At 40.4% G+C, this 22,207-nt stretch overlaps 1 non-coding gene and 1 pseudogene across 1 annotated transcript; both read right to left on the reverse strand.

Moving 5' to 3' along the window:
- Positions 1-16,622: 16,622 nt before the first annotated feature.
- On the reverse strand, positions 16,623-16,741 carry LOC111746582. Its single transcript, XR_002783175.1, has one exon. It is a non-coding gene; the product is annotated as a 5S ribosomal RNA (ribosomal RNA).
- A 2,500-nt stretch (positions 16,742-19,241) lies between these two features.
- On the reverse strand, positions 19,242-20,434 carry LOC111746526 (annotated as a pseudogene).
- Positions 20,435-22,207: the final 1,773 nt, after the last annotated feature.

The raw sequence follows: 22,207 nt of genomic DNA on the forward strand, positions 1-22,207 counted from the left end.
AATGAAACAGAATTAAAAACAGTAGAGAAAATCAACAAATCAAAAATGAAGTTAAGAAAACAATTCAATTTACAGTAACATCAAAAAGAATAAAATATTTAGGAATAAACTAAACAAAAGAAGTACAAAACTTGCACTGAAACTAGTAAACATTGTTGAAAGACATTAAAGACTATTTAACGAATAAGAAAACATCCTCTGTGTGGAAGACTTAAAGTTGTTAAGATGGCAATAATTCCCAAATCATTCTGCAGAGTCACTTCAGTCCCTCTCAAAATTTCAACTACCTTTTTTGCAGTTGGACAAGTCGATTCAAAAATTCAAATAGAAATGCAATGAACATCAAATAGCCAAAACAATCTTGAGAAAGATGAACAAAGTTGGAGGACTCACACGTCTTTATTTCAAAACTTTCTACAAAGCTACAGTAGTCAAGACCTTGTGGTATTGTCAGAAAGATAAACATATAGCCAAGAGAATAGATCTGAGAGTCCAGAAACAAACCCATATAATCTATGGCAAATCAATTTTCATCAAGGGTGTCAAGACCATTCAATGGAGAAAGAATAGTGTCTTCAACAAATAGTGTTGGATCAACTGGATATCCACATGCAAAAAAAGTGAAATTGGACCTTTACATCACATGCTATACATTTACCACACACCGTAGTTCAAAATGAATCAAAGACCTAAATATAAGAGCTACAACTACAAAACTCTTAGAAGGAAATATAGGGACAAATTTGCATAATCTTGGATTATACAATGGGTTTTTAGATATGACACCAAAAGCTCAAGCACCCAAAGAAAAAATAGAGAAATTAGACTTCACAAAAAATTTAAAACTTTTTGCATCAAAGGACAATATTAATAAAGTGAAAAAACAGCCCATTGAAAGGGAGTGTAATTATTGGTTCATGGAGTAATTCTATATTTATCTTTTTGAGAAACTCAGACTGTTTTTCATAGAGGCTGCATTTTACATTTCCATCAGCAATGTATGAAGGTTCCAATTTCTCCACATCCTAAAAATCCTAGTTTTTGTCCTTCTTTTTGAATATATTCATCCTAGAAGGTAACGAGTTGTATTTCATTGTGGTTTTACTTGCATTTACCTAACGACTAATGATATAGAGCATCTTTTCATGTGCTTATTGGCCCTTTGTACATCTTATTTGGAGAAATGTTTATTCAAATTATTTGCCCATTTAAAATTGGGTTATTCGTTGTTGTTGTTTTATTAAGTTGTAAGAGCCAAAACTATAAAACGTTTTTAAAAATTGGAGTAAATCTTTATGACCTTGGATTTAACAAAGGTTTCCTAGATATGACACCAAAGGCACAAGCAACAAAAGAAAAAGTAGATACATTGAATTTTATCCAAGTTTAAAACTTCTGTACATCAAAGGACACTATCAAAGAAGTTTAAAAACAACCCACAAAATAAAAGAAAATATTTTAAAATCATACGTCTGGTAAGAATGTAATATCTAGAATACATAAAGAGAGAGGGGTGGGGTCGGATGAAAAAGAAGAAAGTGATTAAGAAGTACAAACTTCCAGTTATAAAGTAAGTTACAGAGATGTAATATAAAACATAGGGAATAAAGTCACACACACACACACACACAAACTCTTAACGACAATAACAAAAAGACTTGAATAAACACTTCTCTAAGTAAAAATAAATGACCAAAAACCATATGAAAAGATGTTTAATATTATTAGTCCTTAGGAAAATATAAACCCAAACTACAATACCACCTCTTCATACCTACAAGGATGGCTATAATTAAAAATTTGAAAATAAGTTTTAGTGAGGGTGTGGAGAAATTGGAACCCTCATACATTGCTCTAATGTGAAATGAGAATATGAAATGGTACAGTCACAGTGGAAAAATAGTGTGGCAATTTTTCAACAGTTAAACATAGAATATTACCCTATGACCCAGCAACTTCATTATTAGGTATATATCCGAGAGAACTGAAAACACATGTTCACACAAAAATTTGTTCACAAATGTTCATGGCAGTACTTTTTCACAATATCCAAAAGATGGAAATGGACCAAATATCCATCAACTGATAAATAGATAAACAAATTATGATATATTCGTACAATGGAATATTGTTCAGTCACCTAAAAGAATGAAGTTTTGGTACTTTCTACAATGTGAATGAACCTTGAAAACATTATGCTAAGCGAAAGAAGCTAGACACAAAAGACCACATCCTGTGTGATTCCATTAATATTAAATATCCAAAATAGCCAAGTCCATGGAGACAGAAAGTAGATTAATCATTGTTAGGGGTTGGAAAATGAGAGAATGAGGAATTACAGCTTAATGGGTACTGAGTTTCCTTTTGGAGTGATGAAAATGAAAGTAGATAGTAGTGATGCTTACAAAATATTGTGAATGTACTAAATGCCACTGAATCTCACATTTTAAAAAGGTTAAAATTGTGTATTTTACTACAATAAAAAAAATCTTCAATAAGAAAATAAATAGATGAGATATATTTTGAAAGAATTATTTGCAATACGTATGTCTGGCAGAGGACTTATATCCAGAATATGTAAATAACTCCTACAAATAAATAATTAAAAAATACAGTTAAAAAACAGAAAAGAAAACGTAAACATCAGATATTTCTCAAATGAAGTTTTATAAATAAAAATAAGTTGAACATAATTAGTATGCAGGAAAATGCAATTTAAAATCACACTGAGATAACATTACATATCTAAAAGAATTGCCTAATTAAAAAGGATATATACTGTATGGTTCTACTCTAAAGTCTGAAATTAAAAAGACTGACAATACCAAATGTTGGTGAGAACGTGGAGCAATAATCTTAATTGTTGGGGAAATTAGAAAAAATACAAACATCGTGAGAAAAGTTTTTACCGTTTCTTGTTTGATTAAACATACACTTTCCTTACACCCAGCCATTCCACACTCCTAGTTAATTACCTAGAGACAATTCTGAAATTATGGAAATCTTCTCTGCCTTGATTGGTGTTGTGTACTGAATGTTTGTGTTCCTCCAAAGTCATGTATTGAAGTCCTAACCACCAATGTGATGGTATTTGGAGGTAGGGCCTTTGGGAGGTGATTAGATTTAGGTGAGATCATGAGGGTTGGGGCACAGCCAGAAGGTGGTCATATGCAAGCCAGGAGGAGAGTTCTCACTGGGAATTGAATCTTCCAGCACCTTGATCTTGGACTTCTCTGCCTCCAAAACATGAGATATAAATGTCTATTGTTTAAGCTGCCCAGTCTGTGGTATTTTGTTATGGCAGCCCGAGCTAACCAAGAAAACTGGGCCATGGGTAACACAAATGCATGCATTTGTTAAAATTCATCAAATTATAGTTAATTTTTGTGCATTTTCTGTATTATCTTAAAGAAACATAAAGAAATATTGAATTCTAATTAGTAGTTTTGCCTGTTCCAGTGGTATGACTTACTAACTCTGAAACTATTTTCTTTATATTCTAGGCTTAAGCAAATGAGTAAAAAATGAGAGCCATTTTTTTTTTTTTTTTTTTTTACTGTTGGAGAAAAGGATAAGGGAAAGTAGTCCCGTTTATCCACAGGGGATATGTTCCAAAACCACCAGTGGATGTCTGAAATCACGGAGAGTACTGAACCCTATATACACTGTATATATCTACATATGTTTTTTTCCTATTCATACATACATTTTCACTTAAAGGAAGCACATATATGAAATGCCAGCATCACTACTCTTGCACTTTGGAGCCATTATTAAGTAAAATAAGGGTTACTTGAACACAATACTGCGATACCCCAACAGTCGATCTGATAACCAAAGGCGACTAAGTGGTTAACAGGCGGGTAGTGTATACATGGCAGATACCTGGACAAAGGGATGATTCATGTCCCCAGCAGGACAGAGTTGGATGGTGTGAGATTTCATCATACTTCTCAGAATGGTATACAATTGAAAACTTATGAATTGTTTATTTCTTAAATTTTCCATTTAATATTTTCAGACCACAACTAACCATAGGTAATTGTATCCATGGAAAGTGAACCTGCAAATAAGGGAGGACTACTGTACATGAGAAGGAGTCTAGAAATATACTTGGTTGTTAGATTGAAATCGGATGTATCAGTATGAAGTCACAGTTTTTAACGTGTGTGTGTGTGTGTGTGTGTGTGTGTGTGTGTGCGCACGCATAGATAGAGGGAGACTGTATGATAAAGCAAATGGGGCAAAATATAAACAGTGAATCTAGGATTAAAAAAATTACAGGGGATTTCCTTGTAATATTCTTGCAGCATAAGAATAAGTTTAAAATTATTAAGTTTAAAATTATTTCTAAAGTTTAAAATTATTTCTAAATTAAAATTTTCAAAAAAGTGAAAAAAAAATACATTGAATTGGCAAAGGTATCCTACAGGGATGCAGAGTAGAGGTGCTTTTGATACTCACCCACGAAGGATGCTTAGGATAGGAAATCCACTTCACACATGCAGACTTGTGAGCGTCTACACGCACACTATATTATCCCTTCCAGAATCAAGGAGAAATGCCACGTGGATTTTCCTATTTGGAAAAGGCAGCCTGGCAGAAAAGAGAAAAGAGGCCAGGCCAGGAGCCAGGATACCTGGGCCAGCGTTCCAACTTGCCGCAGCTGTGGAGGATGGCCCCTGTCCTCTGGACCTCACTGTCTTGTCCACACTATAAGGTGGCCAGAATCTCCAGCCACTCTGTTTTCACCACTCTGGATGGTCCCAAAGCCAGAATGGTGCTCGCCAGCAGCTCAAAGACCCGCTGCAGCCCCCTTGGGGGTTTCCACTTTCCAAGAATTAGTCTCTCCACTTGCTCAGGCCGCCTCTTGGAACACCAGACTCTCAGCACTTTCCCTGCCTTGTCCCAGGGCCAGCCTCAAGCTCGTGATGTGATTTTCCAGGCTGAGGCATCTCCTCACCCTTGCAGCCTCTAACTCGCCCCTGCCGCTATCTGAAGACCATCTCAGCCTACAGACGTGCAGTGGCAACAACAGGGTCTCTACTCTCGCCAGAGTCTCTGACCTCCAGAGAGACACATGACCTCAGGGCCCAGTGCCACCTCTGCTCAGTGGACTTGGGTAGATGGGACTCACCTGCTGGCCCCATCTGCTCACACTCAACTGTCTACCCTGGAGTCTTAAAGACTTCCTCTACAGGCTGCAGCCTCCCTAGGGCTGATGGAACATTCCTTTGTTCATTTAACACATATTTATTGAGTATTCTGACTCAGAGTGAGCACACACAGACCCAGATAGCTTACATTCCGACCAGACAGAAATGTGTAATTGTGCATGGGGAGAAGTGCTCTGAAGGAGAGGAAGTAGAGGATACTCGTATTTCCCAGGCCAAAAGAGGAGAAAGGAGTTGGTCATACAAAACAGGAAATGCAAAGGCCCTGAGGCCATGTCAAGTTCAAATAATGGAAAGAGGTTAGTGTGGCAGTCAGCCAGGGACAGATATGCAGGAAGACCAGATAGCAATGTCACTCATGGGGTGACATGAATACACTTGCAATTGCAAAGGTTCCCTGACTACAGAGTAGGTGCACCACTTAGGGGCTATTGTAAGCAAGTAGGTGATATAGCTGGGGGCTCAGGTGGGTGAGTACTCTCCATAGTACTTCCAGAAGGTGGGATCTAAAGTTGACAGCCTGCCTCGGAACACATCAGGGATCATCTCAGCCATAGCTGCCTCTGCCCGTCTATGGGGGCCCAGCCAGCCCACAGGAGAGGCTTATGCCTCAGTCTCCCTGCCAAGTGCTCTTGTTCTGTGACCTGCTGACACGCTCTTTTAAAACAACAAAAAAAGCTTTGTTAAAATATAATTCACATACCATTCAACTCGCCCATTCAAAATGTACAATTCGATGGGTTTTAGTACACTCATAGATATGTGTAACCATCAGCACAGTCCATTTTAGAACATTTTTGTCACCTCCAAAAGAAACCCCACATCCTTAGCTATCACCCTCTGCCCTTCTCCCAGCCTTACGCAACCACAAATCTACTTTCTGTCCCTGTAAGAATGGCCTGCTCTTTGTCTCCCTGTATCTGGGGACCGGCTTCTACCTCCAAGCCTAAACCTGAGCAGGGTTAGACCTTCAGGGCCACCATTGAGCCTGCCCTGCCCTCGGATGCCAGCTATGTCCGCCTGCCTGACTCCTGGGACAGCTCCTGCATCTGGCAGCTCCCCTTGCCAGCTCCGCCTGGCCCCTCCTTTTCAGTTGGAAACTGGAAGTGTCTGTTCCTCTACCTGTCACATAAGCCAGCTCTCAGGAGCAGTTTCCCCAAGCCCCAAGGCCAAACCCCTTGGGCCTCAATTTAGGGCCTGCTTCTTCCCTTTCCCTTGTCCCGGGGCCAGATCTCAGACACACTTCAGCCACCCAAAGTTTCTTCTTCATCTCTACCTCTCTAGAGGGCAAGATGCCGATGGCCCTCCATTTTCTCCATCCCTTCATCCTCAGGATCTACCCTGACCTTCCTAGAGGCCTCTGGGGGCACTCCCCATTTTACAAACACTAGGGAAGGCCACCTAGCAGGTAGAAAAGGCATCCATTATTAGCCCAGCATCGCCTCCCTTTCTTTCGGTAGCAGAACCCTTTTTCCTATCAAGAATCCATCTCACCTGGTTTGAAGGGGCTGGTCCTTCTCTGTTTCCCTCACAGAGGTAAGCATGTGACTCAGGCCTGAGTGAAATACCAAGAGCAAGGGAAAGAGAGAGAGAAAGAGAGGAGGACCCGGGAAGTAGGTGATGCTGTGCTGGATTATGTGCTAACAAGTGGGTCCTTTCAGTATAAGATGCACTATAGTGATTAGTTCAGGGACAGGCACATGACCCTCAAGAACTGTTTGTTTTCTCTGAGATTTGGTATTTGGCAACTGGAAGGAAGAGTGTCTCTCTTCCTTTTGTATTGGAAATTTTAAGGATCGTGCATAGGGCTGCCGGATGCCAGCCTTCTCAACTCATGGAGAGAACTTGTCTGAGAGAGACACAAACACATTGGGGGGCAGAGCCAAAAACTGGAAAGAGAAACCTAGTGACATCATTTCTGCCTCAAGACCCTACCACACCCTTGGACTTCCCAGCTACCCGTGTCAATAAATTCCTTTTTTGCTTAAGTCATTTGAGTTGAGTTTCAGTCACTTGTGACCAACATTTGCTGAGTGGCAGAGGGGGAAAGGATTTTGGCATCAGTAGGAAGTTGGGTTAGGTGAAATTTAAGGTCCCTTCTGACCAGGAGCCTGGACTGTTGATGTTGCCCAGGATATCACTGTCAGCACTCTCTTCTTCTTGCTCTGCTCTCCTGAGAGCCAGCCCATTCATCCCAGCTTTAATGACTGTCAACGCTCTGCTGACTTGGGGGGCAGATGATACAAGGCATCTCCCACCATGCAGAACCCAGTGCCCACTCTGTGTCCCTTCCAACAACCAGGCAATGGCCGTTTTTTGGGAGACCACCTTTGGGCTACTGGAACAGGCTTCCCTTCACTCGCAGGAAGCCAGAATGCCAGGAATTTTCCCACCCTTCACTTCAGGAGTCACCAACCACTGACTGACACCTGCAGGAACAGTCACAGTCAGGAAAGTCAAGCATAACATATACTCTAGAATGCCCTCAGGATCAGTCTCCTGATTTGTGCCTGAGATCACATTTTTGCTTGACTTCTTCCCCTGTGCTATCCTATATGCCTCCTCCCTTTTCAGTCTCTCTTGGGAGCATGTCTTTAATAAATCATTTGCACAAAATTTGCATCTCAAGGTCTCCTTCTAGGAAATCCAATCTCAGACAACTCCCAAGACCGAAGCTCCAGTCCAGACTTCTTCAGATCTCAACCTGTTTACATGTCCAGCTGGCCAGCCGACCTCAAACTTCATAAGCCCCACAGTAAGACCATCCTTGTCTGTCTCAGGCTTACTCTTGTTCCCTAATCACCCCATCCCTTGATCCCAAAATGTGAAGGTCATCTTCAACCACCGCCCCCGCCTTCCAGCTACAATATCCAGCCAGTAACCAATTCCCCTAGATTTTATCTCTTTGTTATCTCATGATTTTCTCCCTCCCCACCTAGTTTGCTTACTTTGAGTACTACCCTACTGCACTATAGTTCAAGTCCAAATATCTAACCATGCGATTTCTCTCTGTAACCCCCTTCCACAGCTACCCATTGTCTTAAGGATTACAACATCCTGGGTTAAGTGTTTGAGGTCTTCCAGGGTCTCGCTGGTGTCTGCCCTGGATCACGCTTCCAGTTGGGCACAGGAAACACAGAGGGGACTCAGACCCAGCCCAGCCTGGGTGTGCCACACAGAAAGACATCCTCCCCTAGCTCAGCCCTCTCTCCCCCACCCACTGTACCAGATAACCTTTCACCTTCATTTTTAAAACAAACTGTCATAATTCAATTATTTAGAATTTACTGGCACTCTGCTTTATAGTCTGATCACTGTGCTGTTTACCATTGGGTGTTTATATTTTGACAGTTTCTAGTAGGGCTTTGGGCAATCCAACATTTTGACTGTTTTCCCATTTCAATGATCAGATGTGTCCTTTTGTGTCCTCTAGTTGTAACTCCTTGGACCTTTTCTCAGAGTCCTCATGTCTGGCAACTGGCTTCCTGGGTAACATCTTCAAGAGACCATCTGGACGTCTTTAGACTGGGACCAGGCCTGGAAATCATTCTACAGGGTCGCCACTGCTGCCATCCCCCACCAGCACTCCTGTGGGCCATCTGGGCCACAGCAAACCAGTGCTCCTGGCTGCTCCCACCTGGACATGCAGGCCACTCACTGGTCACCTGCCTAAGACCATGCCCTCTTGGCTCAGCGAGAAGCAGGTTTTTCCCACAGGAAAACCTACATCAAACTAGAAACTGAAAGAAGCAACATGACCAAGGCCTTTTTATAGTTTACAAAGTGCTTTCACATGAATGCATGTATTTACACCCCATAGGAAGTCTAGGATGTGGATGTGATTATAACCATCTCCACTTATAAATGAAGAACTTGGGACTCAGAGAGAGAATGCATGCTGCCTCCCTGTCTCAGTTAGACAGCAGTGGTGGAGCAGGAACTTAAACCTAGACCACTGGCCTCCAAAACTCTGCTTTTTCTGAAATAAACAGAGCTGTAAATATAAGGTGTGCATGGTAAGTCCTGAATGGTACAGAGTGCAATATTAATACAGCATTGATGGGGATTACAATGGTGTAGGGAGGTTCCTGGTGGGGCAACCCAGAGTTGGACCACAAATAGCAAGAAACTGGAGGAGCAGAGGTGAGGCTCAGGACCAGAGACCAGCAACGATGGCATTAACTTGCTACTTCCCTTCCCGTGTCCGTTTTCATGGGGCCTTCTACCACCATGCACAGTCACTCTCACTCTCTCCATTTTACCCTCCAGGAAACCAAGACTCAGAGGTGCAAGGACTTGGCCAAGGTCATCCAGGTACTAGAGGAGGAGCCAGGCCGTGAACCCAGTGGGTCGGAAGAAGCTAGGCCCTCTCAGCACTGTCTGGGTGACAGTCAGACCACTGGAGAGAGGGCAAGACATAAGGAGGAACAGTGGGGCCAGGAGCCAGAGAAGAAGACTGTGGAGATAGACTTTACAGACAAGGGCTGCAGGCAGGCGTCAGCATGGCAGAATGAGAATATGGCTATCTCTCTACTTCCAACAACAGCTTTGGCAGGCCTTGTGTGTAACCTCCCTGGTGAACAGGCAGAATGGACAGATGGATGTGGAGTGTGGTTTTGGAGAGACTGTCAGAGCTGGCTCCCACTCAAGAGGAAGTGGCCCTCTGCTCACTGAAGGCAGTGGGTCCCAAGCCCCTCGGCCATTCTGTTCTGCTTCGTTCTGCCTTGCTCTGCTTTTTTTTTTTTTTTTTTTTTGCCTCCACAGATGTTGAGGGAGAGAAACAGGAAAATAGTTTCCAATTTGTTTTCAGGAGGCTGGAGTAAGACCTTTGTTTTTCCAAAGCAAAGCAGAGACAGTCCGCATTAGGGCAGGAAGCGTGAAATCCGCTCTAAGAGGTTCCGTGTGTCACCAAGATGGGGGCTGGTCCTCTCCACCACCTTCTCACATTCTGGCCCTTTCCCTGGACCAGAGGGGAGCCTATACTCTGCCAAGCTCTCATAGTAGCAGAATGGCCCAGGGCAGACCATGGGGGTACCAGGTGCCAATCTCTTTATTGCCAGTTGGAGCCAGCTTGGGCTTGTCACCTCCTGTTCCAGGAAGCCTGCCCTGACTGCTGCCATCCACAAGATTTCACAACATGGCTTCTCCATGGTCTTGGCTCCAGGCAACATCATTGCCAGTTTATGCCTGGTGAAACACTACATTGCCTTTACCACATTGTAGGGTTTTATATCAATCTTCTTCTATTTTGTTTTCTTATCATGTATCATTAGTTCTTTCAATTATTTATCCAACAAGCAATTATTAGGTGGTTATTTAGGCTATCCCTAGGGACATGGGGGTGCTAGGAAGGAAGGAAATGGTTTAGACATAAGCTTGCCCTCAGTTGATCACCAGCTGATGAAAAGTCCATATGAGTAAACAGATGCTTAAAATTAAAAAGAGCAAGTGTTGATGCCACAGAGAGAAAGGACCTGAGGGTTGAGGAAGGTGTCCCAGAAGAGCTGATTTTTGAGCTGGGTCTGAATGAGGAACAATAGTTCCCCAATATAGACAGAGAAAGTCAAAAGTACCACCGTGGGACTAGAACAGCAAAAGCATGGTAGGAGGGAGTGGCAAAGAGGTAGTCTGGGACAAGCGGAATAAAAACAACATGAATTTTGTCAAGCATCTCTTTTACTAGATGTCGGATACTGCCCTGAATGCTTCACTAGTATTAACATATTTAATGATCCCAAATATGTGATGAGGTAGGTAGATGGGTGCTATTACTGTTAACTCCATTTTACAGATAAGGAGATAGAAGCACAGAGAGGTTAAGCAACTTGCCTAAGGTCACATAGCTAGCAAGTGGTAGAGCTAGATGTTGGCTTCAGGCAGTTTAGCTCCAGAGCCCATGCTTTTAACCATAAGTTACCATCTCTCTGGAATGTATTACTGCATCTCTTCTAAGGGATTGTGGACACATTAAAGCACAAATAAATTAGCTTTTCAATCTCAAATGATCAATACTATCTCTCCCCGTGAAAAAGTCCCACCAATCTTGTTCTCTCATTGTTTCCTATGAATCTCCTTTCTCCAATAAGAACACAAGCTCTTCCCACTAGGGTCTGCTTCTCAAGGTTCCCTACTTAGCCCCCTGTTTGTGACCTATCAGGAGGTGGCCCCAGCCCCCACAGTACTTGCTAGAGGGAAGAGTCGACTAAGGCCTCACCACAAGTCACCTGAGCTGCCAAGAGCCCGAAGGCCAGCCAAGTGGTGAGCCTGAGTGTGAAATTTTCCAACTCGCTTCCCCAGCCGGCTGAGCCCTGAGTCCAGTCACCCCAGGAAAGATGAGCTCACGCAGGGGCTCTCCTGCAATGGGCTCTGAACTGCAACCAGCCCTGGAGTCCCTTCCAAATCCCTAACTCGAAAAACCTGTCCGTGAGCCCTGGCCATAGAGCGTGTCCGCCATGCACGATCGGTGCTAAGGAATGGCGTCCGAAGCTGGCTCAGCTGCAGCCCAGGCAGAAAGGCAGGGCCTCGAGCATGGCCTCACCGCTGAGGCAGACACAGCCAGAGCCAACTTTGGGCATCACGTCTGGAGCCACAGGCCAAGTTGATTAGCGAAGGCAAGGCTGGAGGTTAGAAGCCCAGCAAAGAGGCTGAAAAGATGTTAAAGCCTGAATGGGAACATAGGCCATAGGTCTAGAGAGGAGAAAAGGTTCCCCAAGACATTGAAGCAGTTCTATGGACAGTACTTGGGTTCTCCAAATTAGTTATGGGGCAGGGGAAGAATAGAAAAAGTGAAGGAAGGGGGTCTCAGACTTGGGTGGTTGGAGAAAAAGTGGAACAGTTCTTGCAGATGGGAGAGGATGAGCTGAGGGGAGATGGAGAGCGCAGTTGGGAAAATGTAGATTGTGAGAGACTTGGGGCCACTCAAGCAGAGGTGTCCAAAAAGCAGTTGGCCATTTGCCCTCTCTGAAGGCAGGGCTGTGGGTAGAGCCTTGGATTCCATATTCACTGGACTGAGGGTCGAGGTTTTGTAAAGAGATGAGATAGCCAAGGTGGACAGCTTATACTGTCCAAGAGGGACTTGGTGGGAGGCTCCAGCTGGAGCTTAAGAAGAGCCAAAGGAACAGCAAATGAGAGTTCAACATCATGGAGTGAAGCCAACAGGGTAAAGTCACAGAATTCTTGGGAGGCATAGGGTTCAAGAAGAAAGAACCAAACCAGAATTCTGACTGGGTGAACACGGAGCAAAGGCCATTGGGCATAGAGAGCAGGGTATCCCCCAAGAGTTAAATGGCCTAGAGAATCTTCTCCCAAACATATGCCGAAGTGGAAAAAGTCTATATATCATATCCACCAAAAGACACATGCAAGAAATTATAGCAACTTTATTCATAATAGCCCCAAACTAGAAACCACCCAAGTGCCCATTAATTGATTAATGGATAAACAAATCATGGTACAGTCATAGAGTGAAATTTTTGCAGTAATAAAGAGGAATGAACTTCAGCTACATGCAGCAATATGAATTAATCCCCGAAACATTAGCCTGAACAAAATTAGCCAAATTCAGAAGAGTATCTACTGCTTACTTTCATGTATAAAAAGCTCTAACTGGTAAAACTAATTTAAAGTGATAAATGTCATAATAATGGTTGTCTGAAAAGGATACTAAAGGAACCTTCTGAGGAATTGAAAACGTGTGTCTTGATCTGAGTGGCGGCTGCATGAGTGCATACATATGTAAAAATTCATCAAGCCATATGCTTAAGATTTATACATTTTGCCGTGTGTAAATTTTATCTCAGTAAAAATGTAAAGTTAAGAAAAGAGAGAGAACAGATGATATCATGGAAAATAGTGGAGTAGGACATTTAAATTACCAGTCTCTACACTGCAACAACAAGAAGCTGGCAAAGATTGACCTAATCAGCTTTTTTGTGACTATGGAATTGAATCTAAAATTTACAGCAACCAGGAAGATGCTTAACAAAGAAAAAAGGAAACCTGAAAAGAACATTGTGGCATTTTTGTCCACATGATTCTCATTCCTCATTCCCTAGCATAGAGGCAGCTGTGGGGATGTCGCCTGTATTTCTGATGTGGCTTGCTGGTGCCAGGGGGCTAATACAGACCTTATTCTTAAAATACTACAATGGTATATTTTAACTTGTCTGGTGGTTCCCTGAGGGAAGGCTCAGAGGTTGACTTTTTTTCATGCCCTTTCACCTCTACCAGGCTAGAGTGGCTTTCCAGGCAGCAGCAACATCTATGGAAAGATTTAAAGTCATATACACCCTATACCCTTCTGAAGCAAGGGACAGCAGATGGGACAAGTGGCCTACATAACCTGAAAGCCAGAAATGGAGGAGACAAAGAAAGAAGGTTATTGGGAGAATAAGGACTCTGAAGGACCACTGCACATACTGAAAAAAAATAGAGTGCCATATGCATTCCAAGGATGGAATGCATACTCAGGAAAGATTTGAGATGTACTTCAGCATCACCTCTGGTGACTCTGTGGGCTCCACACAAGTATAAGGTGAAGGCTAAGGCAGAGTTGTAGGCAGCATGGTTTAGCACTGAAGGAGTGCCCCAACTCAGAACCAAGCTACAAAGACTGAAAGAGTACTACTATTTTTTCTTTTTGGCTCCAGGTATTTAAGGAAACCTCTCTTAGAGGCCAACCACTTAGATACTGAAACACACAACAAGGAATACAATCTTTGCAAAAATAGTTTGGAAAAGTCATTAAATAAATGAACATCAAAATCAATAAAAGCTAACTTAGGGAAAAAGAGACAACCTGATTTCGAGTTACTACATTTTAATACTCAAAATTCCATTTTCAATAAAAATTACAGGGCATACAAAAAATCGGGAAAGTATAGCTATTCACAGGGGGCAGAAATAAATAAAATAAAACCATCCCTGAGGATGTCCAGACATTAGACTTACTAGATAAAGAATTTAAGTATACTGTTTTAAATATACTCAAAAAGCTAAGGGAAACTAAGAACAAAGAACTGAGAAAATCAGAAAAACAATATATTAACAAGATAAGAACATCAACAAAGTGATAGAAATTATTGAAAAAAAAAAAAAAAGAACCAATATAAATTATGGAGCCAAAAAGTACTTTAACTGAAGTGGAAAATTCACTAGAGGGTTTCAACAGCATATTTCAACAGGTGGAAATGAAAAGTGACAAATATGAAGACAGGACAATTGAAATTATCTAATCTGAGGAACAGAAAGAAAAAAGAATAAAGTAAAGTAAATAGAGCCTAAAGGACCTGTGAGACACCATCAAGACAATCAACATATACATTATGAGAATTCTGGAAGAAGAGAGAAAGAGTAGAAAGAATATTTGAGATATAATGGTCAAAAACTTCCCATATTTGATAAAAGACATAAATCTATACATCCAAGAAGTGTGAAAAACACCTAGTAAGATAAACTAAAAAAAAAAAAAATCCACACCAAGATAAATTATAACTCTCAAAAGACAAAGATTCTTGAAAGAATTTTTAAAGCAATGAGAGACAGAGCAGAGATCAACAATAAGATTTCTCATCACAAACCATGGAGGCCATAAAGGAGAGAAATGATGTATTTAAGTGCTGAATGAAAAAAAAAAAATCTGTCAGCAAAGAATTTTATACCCAGCAGAACTATCCTTCAAAAATCAAGGTAAAGGGTCTGGGATAAAAATGGTGTAGATGATAGAGGCTTTGTTCATCCTTCTTGCGACCAAATCAAAGTTGTTACAGAAACACAGAACAAACAGCAAGGAAAGTCACCTACAACTAGGGAGAGAAATAATTAGTCAACCTGCAACAGTAGAAGGTAGGAGGGGGTGAAGATGCAAGGCTGCCTGGTCCTAGGCGGCTGACTGGGACAGAGGCTATGAAAGCGGCAGCTGGTATCTGCTGATGCCTCTTAAAGGGGCTATGTCCATAAGTGGACTTTTGAGGTGACCAATCTGCTCACTCAGCACCAGCAGTGAGTTGGCTGAACAGGGGGTGGGGGTACCAGGGACTTACAGGAGGACACTGAGTCATCAGAGTGAGGGCCAGAGGGAGGTTCTCTCCCAGGCAAAAGTGCCTCTTTGAACCCCCTTCCCTGCCCCCAGTGTACAGGCGTAGCACTGCCATAGCTAAGACGTCACCATCAAACTGGGTAACAGAGGTTGCTCCACCCAGATGATACCCTGAAACCCTGCCTCCACCAAGTCATGGCCCTACCCAAGCCACATCCAGTGTGTCCTTGGTGAATCTGGTGCTCCTTGCTGAGCAGTGCCAAAACTCACACTGGTGGCAGCTGGCTATGGTTTCTGGTGTGGTTTCTTGAAGCGACTATAAACACAGCATCTGTGGATTGCTTGCTGAATCTTAACAGGTGGCCCCGGAGGGGCACAGGCTGGGGCTAAACTTGGCCTGCAACTGAACCCTTCTCAGGACTGTGCCACTAGACTCCTAGTACACAAAGCCATGCTAATAAGACCAGGAGACTTAGGAGCTTTGCTTAGTACACAGAAACAGACACAGAAAGGCTGCCAAAATGGGAAGACAAAGAAGCAGAAATCATATGAGAACAGAATAGAGATCCAGGAATAATGGAGTCAAGCAATCTAACAGGTGCAGAGTTCAAAACACTGGTTATAACGATGCTCAATGAACTTACGGGAAGTATAGATGAAATCAGTGAGAACTTTAACAAAGAGATAAAAAGCATAAAGATGGAAATGGAAATTATAAAAGGGAACCAGTCAGAAATGAAGGACAAATTATCTGAGATGAAGGGTATATTAGAAGGAATAAACAGAGTGGATAAAGAAAAGGATTGAACCACCAATATAAAGAATGGGGAAGCCAAGGACACTCATTTGGAATGGCAAGAAAAAAAGAAGCCAAGATTATAATAATAATTTAAGGAGCCTACAGGACACATTAAATGTAAAAATATCCACGCCATGGGGGTAACTGAAGGGAAACAAGAAGTTGAAGAGCTATTTGAAGAAATCATGATGAAAAGCTTCCCTCATCTGATGAAGGAAATAGACAAACAACCCCAGGAAGCTCAGAGAGTCCCCAAACTCAGAAATCCAAAGAGGCCCACACCAAGACACATCGTAATTAAAATGCCAAAGATTAAATACAAAGAGAGAATCTTAAAAATAGCAAGAGAAAAGCAGTTAGTTCCTACAAGGGAGCATCCATAAGATTGGCAGCTGATTTCTCAAAAGAAACTATGTCGGATTTAGCACAAAATATTCAACGTGTTGAAAATCCAGAATCTAAACCAAGAATACTTTATCCAGCAAAGCTATCATTTGAAGTCGACGTCCATATAAAGAGCTTCCCAGACAAAAATAAGTTAAAGGAATTTATCAACATCAAGCCAGTATTACAGGAAATGTTAGAGGGGCTTCCTTTTTTTTTTTTTTTTTTATGCCTACAGTACCTGGTCTTCCTACGTGGTCTCCCATCCAAGTACTAACCAGGCCCAACCCTGCTTAGCTTCCAAGATCAGATGAGATCAAACATATTCAGGGTGGTATGGCTGTAGACATGTTTTTTCTCCTTAAAGAAGTCCCTCTAGTCTATAGCCTATAGCCTATAGTCTATAGTGTATAGTATAGATACAGAGAATATTTTAAGTGCTACTAGATGGGACGGGTTGGGGGGACGGCAAAAAAAGAGCAAAGGGATTAAAAAGTACAAATAGATAGTTACAAAATAGACATGGAGATATAAAGTGCAGCAGAAGGAAAATAGTTAATAATGTAATAAACATGTAAGAGGGGACAGGGGTACTAGATTTAGTGGGGTGGTCACTTTGAGTTGTATAGATCTCTAATCACTATGCTGTACAATTGAAACTAATATATTATTGTATGCCACTATAATTGAAAAAAACCTCATTGAGTTATACAATGTAAATATGAGCAACTCATTGTCTATTATATTTCAATAAAACCAGGTGGGAAAAAACTAAAAAAAAAAAAACAAAGGTAAAATTAAGACATTCCCAGATAAACAAATCCCAAAAACTTTCACTGCTAGCAGGACTGCCCTATGAGAAATGTTGAAGAGAATCTTTCAGATTGAAATAAAAGGACATTAGGCAGAAATCTGAAGCCATACAAAGAAATAAAGAAGACCAAATATAACTACATAGGAAAATACAAAAGACAATGTTTGTATTTACACAACTGATACAAGTTTATAACAATTCAAACTAGATTTTTATTTATTTAGAATGTCAATTGTAACTCACATGGTAACCACTAAGAAAATATATTTAAAATATTCACAGAAGGAAATAAGAATGGATCTGAAACAATTCACTACAAAAAAATCAATTAAACACAAAAGAAAACAATAATAGAGGAAATGAGAAACAAAAGAAGATATGACATACAGCAAATAGCAAAATGACAGAAGTAAGTCACTCTTTATCAGTAATTACTTTAAATGTAAATGGATTAAACACACCGATCAGAAGGTAGAAATTGGCAAAATAGATTTCTTTTTTCAATGCAGCACTTTTTTAATGGAGGCAGGGGAGACGACTTTGGGAACCATAGGTAGGAAAATGACTACCTCACAATATATTCAAAATATTAAATATTTTGTATCCTTTAAAAGTGAAGGTCAGCCCATAAATGCAGACATAGAAAGAATTCTAAAATGTGGTTAAATGTAAAACATTTATCACAGAGCAATATATACAGGAGGCTCTAGTTATGTAAAAATGTGTATCACATCATTTCTTCTTAGAAGAGTGATGTTGTTGCTTCCCTTATTTTCCTTCCCTCAAACACACACACCACACACTAACGATTCAGAAATAAGTTGTAAAAAAACAAGTCATGTGTTATTTATAAATCATATGATAAAATAATTATTTCAAAAAGTCACAAATACAAGAGTTGTATAAAGTCAGTTTGGAGTCAAGTACCTCTTAAATATATTGCAAATCACATCTATTTTCATATTCTTTTCCAAAGAGATGTGGTTCAAAACCAGTTACAACTTTAGAATTTCATTATTTGATAATAAGGGACAAAACTGACAATAAATAGTCTAATAATAATTTCTTAAAATACTAAGTGGTAAATTCTATTCTCAGTTGCAAAACTTAGACTATCTGAATATTTTGTTTAAGTCGGTAAAAAGTTACACAAAATTTGTATTTCCGTGTTTAAAATCCTCATTGTATTTTCCTCAAAGTGACAACGATACATACAAAAGCTCAAAGAATTAATAAAGAAATTGAAATACCCAAGAAGTCAACAAACAGATTTCATTATAAGCTGAACATAAAAGAGACACAAAGCATTCTGCTATTTGCTTCTCTTTTCAAAAACTACCATGGCACCTTGTCAAGTGGAAGCAGCACCCAGACACAAACCTTGGTAAGCGTGAGTATCACCCAGAGGCTTTTGAGATTGCAGGTTCCTGGGCCCTGTTCCCAGACTCTGAACTCATTCCCGGGTCTGACGAACCTACATTTTAAAACAAGATCCTCAGTGATTTCGATGAGGTAGTATAAAAACCCCATTAACCATTCAAATTCTGCTGCCCAATCCTAACTTGCTGCCATTGGTTGGAAATGACTCTGGGCAGCTCTGCTTTCCCTCTTTGGTTTCCTCATCTGTCAAGTCAGTCAACTGGACTGATCATCTCTGAGGGCTCTTAAGTCCTAACAAGTCTGTGTTTGACCCGAGATGTACAAGAAATGTAGTTTGAGCTAAAAACTTAGGTCTTCATGGCAACACTAGTTTTTGCAAGTCACTGGGTTTCAGTTTATTCGTCACTTTTTAAAAGTCTGCTTCTATAAGTTCCATTTCTGGGAGCATCTGAGTAGAGACATTCTGAAACTGACATCTATGTTAATTTTGGGGGTTCCTCATGCAAACAGGATGCTTTCAGCAATCCTGAGAGGTGCTGCATACATGTGGTATGTAATGAGACCTGCTTGGTTAGGAAACAACAGACACATTCCCATAACATTAAACAGGCCTCAAATTCTCTCATAAAACTTCCATTGGAAGAGCTGGAAAACTCAATAAGAGGTTTTAATGGTGGTTGAACTTAAAGAGTAAGAGCTGGATTTCCTGGAGGATTTCTTTGATATGAGGGATATTTGCATCTGCTTTACCGTATGGACACTTCAACAAAGGAGAGCATTCTTTGCATGATCCCTAAAGTCTTGTGAAACAAAGTAATAGACAAAGGGGTCGATGCAGCTGTTGAGGGTGAAGAGGCAAAGGGCTATGAAATACAGGGCATAGACATGGCTCTGGCTCCAGTGTTTAATCAGGAAATAATGCACCATGAGCAGAAGGTTACTAGGAGTGAAGCATACCAAGTACATGGCTAGGACAGTGAAAATAAGTTGGTTGGCTCTCTTCCTCTTCTTTTCCGAATTTTCATCCAAGGCAGAAGATTGAAGTGTTCTGATCATCAGCACATAGGCAGAAGCTGTGAGGATAGCTAGGAAGAGAAAGACTCCAATGGCCAAAGAGAGGAAATAGTTGAACATGTCCCCCACCAACACCTCCTTAGGCAAAACATCATAACAGGTCATGATGTTAAGGGCTGAAATGTGAGTGGTCTGCTTCATGACATACAAGGGGATGGTAACCAGCAGAATCAGCAGACATATTCCCAGAGAGACACCGATGGCAATGTTTGCTTTCTTCCTGGGTGCACCATGGAGTTCACAATAACCCAATACCTCTACACGCTGAGGCAGATCATGAAGAGAATGGAACAGTACATGTTGCCATAGGAAAAGCCAATGAGTACCTTGCAAAGAGATTTCCCATAAATCCAACTGTTGCCACGTATATGATGGGCAATCTTCAGCGGGAACCAGATGATAGAGAGGAGGTCTGCCAAAGCCAGATTGGCCATGTAAACTATGGCGAGGTGCTTCTTCTTCATTTAAAAAAGAAATACCCACAGGGTCATACCATTACTTGGCAAACCAACCATAAATAAAATTGTGTAGACAATTGGAAGAAAGACAGTAGTCAGTTTTCCAGTGAGGATGGAGGCAGAAAATTCATCCATGGAAAAGCCTGGTTCCACTGTAACTCCTTTCCCAGAGATCTGAGATGAGTCATCAATCTTACCAATGAGACTTCTTCCTTTAGAGGTTCTATTGACTCCTTGGATGGTGAGATTACCAGAGACAGAGGCCGCCAGTAGGATGACGTCCCCTGGCAGCCATGCCGCCCTCAGTCTTGGCATCCTTCCAGCAGCCCCGACGCCTAGTAGGCTGGGATTTCGCCATCTTTGATGCGAAACTCAGGGCTCCACTCGCCACTCGGAGAGAAAGCCACCTTTTCACCTACCCCTAATTGGAGACTCTCTGGATTTTAAAAATAATAATAATCCAACTACATATTGCCTACAAGAAACTCACTTTTGACTTAAGGACACAAATAGATTAAAAGTAAAAGGAAGGAAAAAGATTTTTTCATGCAAACTATAACCAAAATAACTGTGATTATTATACTAATTTAAAACAAAAATAAACTTTAAGTCAAAAACTGTTATAATAGGCAAATAAGGACATTATATGTTAATAAAAGGGTCAATTCATCAAAAAGATATAACAATTTAAACATTTATTCACAAAGCAAAGAGTGTCAAATACATAAATCAAACATTACAGAATTGGAAAGAGAAATAGACAGTTCTACAATAAAGTTGGAGACCAATACTCCACTTTCAATAATGGGTAAAACATCTAGATAGGGGATTAATAAGAAAAAGAGGACATGAACATTACAAAACAATTAGACCTAGCAGACTTACATAGAACCCCCAGTAAACAACAGCATAACACACATTCTTCTCTAGGGCACATGGAACATTCTCCAGGATAGACCATATGTTGGGCCACAAAACAAGTTTCAATAAATTTTAAAACATTGAAATCATATTTCCTCTGACCACAGTGGAATGAAGCTAGAAATTAATAACAGAAGGAAAACTGGAAAATTCACAAATATGTGGAAATTAAACAACACAATCTTAAATAACCAATGGTCTAAAGAAGAAATTACAAGGCAAATTAAAAAATACTTAGAGACAAATGAAATGAAAACACAACATACCAAAATTTATGGGACATAGCAAAAGCAGTGCTCAGAGGAAAATTTATAGCAATAAACGCCTACATTTAAAAAGAAGAAAGATCTCAATAAATAATATAACTCTACACCTTAAGGAACTAGGAAAAAAAAGAGCTAACTAAACCCAAAGCTAGCAGAAGGAAGGAAATAATAGGGATTAAAGTGGAAATAACAAAATAGGGGATAGAAAAAAACAGTAGAGAGAATTAACAAAACCAAAACATGGTTCTTTGAAAAGATCAACAGAATGGATAAATCTTTAGGCTAAGAAAAAGCATAGGAAAGACTAAAATTAGAAATTAAAGAATGGACATTACTATCGATTTTATAGAAATAAAAAGGATTATAAGAAAATACTATGAACAACTGTATGCCAACAAATTAGATAATCCAGCTAAAATGGACAAATTACTAGGAACATACAAACAACTGACTCAAGAAGAAACAGAAAATCTGAATAGACCTATAATAAGTAAGGAGTTTGAAATAGCAATCAAAAACCTCTCAACAAAGAAGAGCCCAAGACCAGATGACTTTGCTGGTGAATTCTATCAAATATTTAAGAAAGAAAACACCAATCCTTCTCGAACTCTTCCAAAAAAATCAAAAAGGAGAGAACACTTGCTAACTCATTCTATAAAGCCAGAATTACACTGTTAACAAAGCCAAAGAAAGACATTACAATAAAATTATAAACTAATATCTCTTAAAGATATACATGCAAAAGCCCTCAATAAAATAGTAGCAAATTGAATTCAGCAACATATTAAAGTAATTATACACCATGAGCAAATGTGATTTTTCCCCAAAATGTAATAGTCTAACATATGAAAATCAAATAATGTAAAATACCACATTAACAGAATGAAGGGGGAAAAAACAT

Source organism: Pteropus vampyrus, unplaced genomic scaffold, assembly GCF_000151845.1.
Source record: "Pteropus vampyrus isolate Shadow unplaced genomic scaffold, Pvam_2.0 Scaffold193, whole genome shotgun sequence".
Taxonomy (NCBI): Eukaryota; Metazoa; Chordata; class Mammalia; order Chiroptera; family Pteropodidae; genus Pteropus; species Pteropus vampyrus.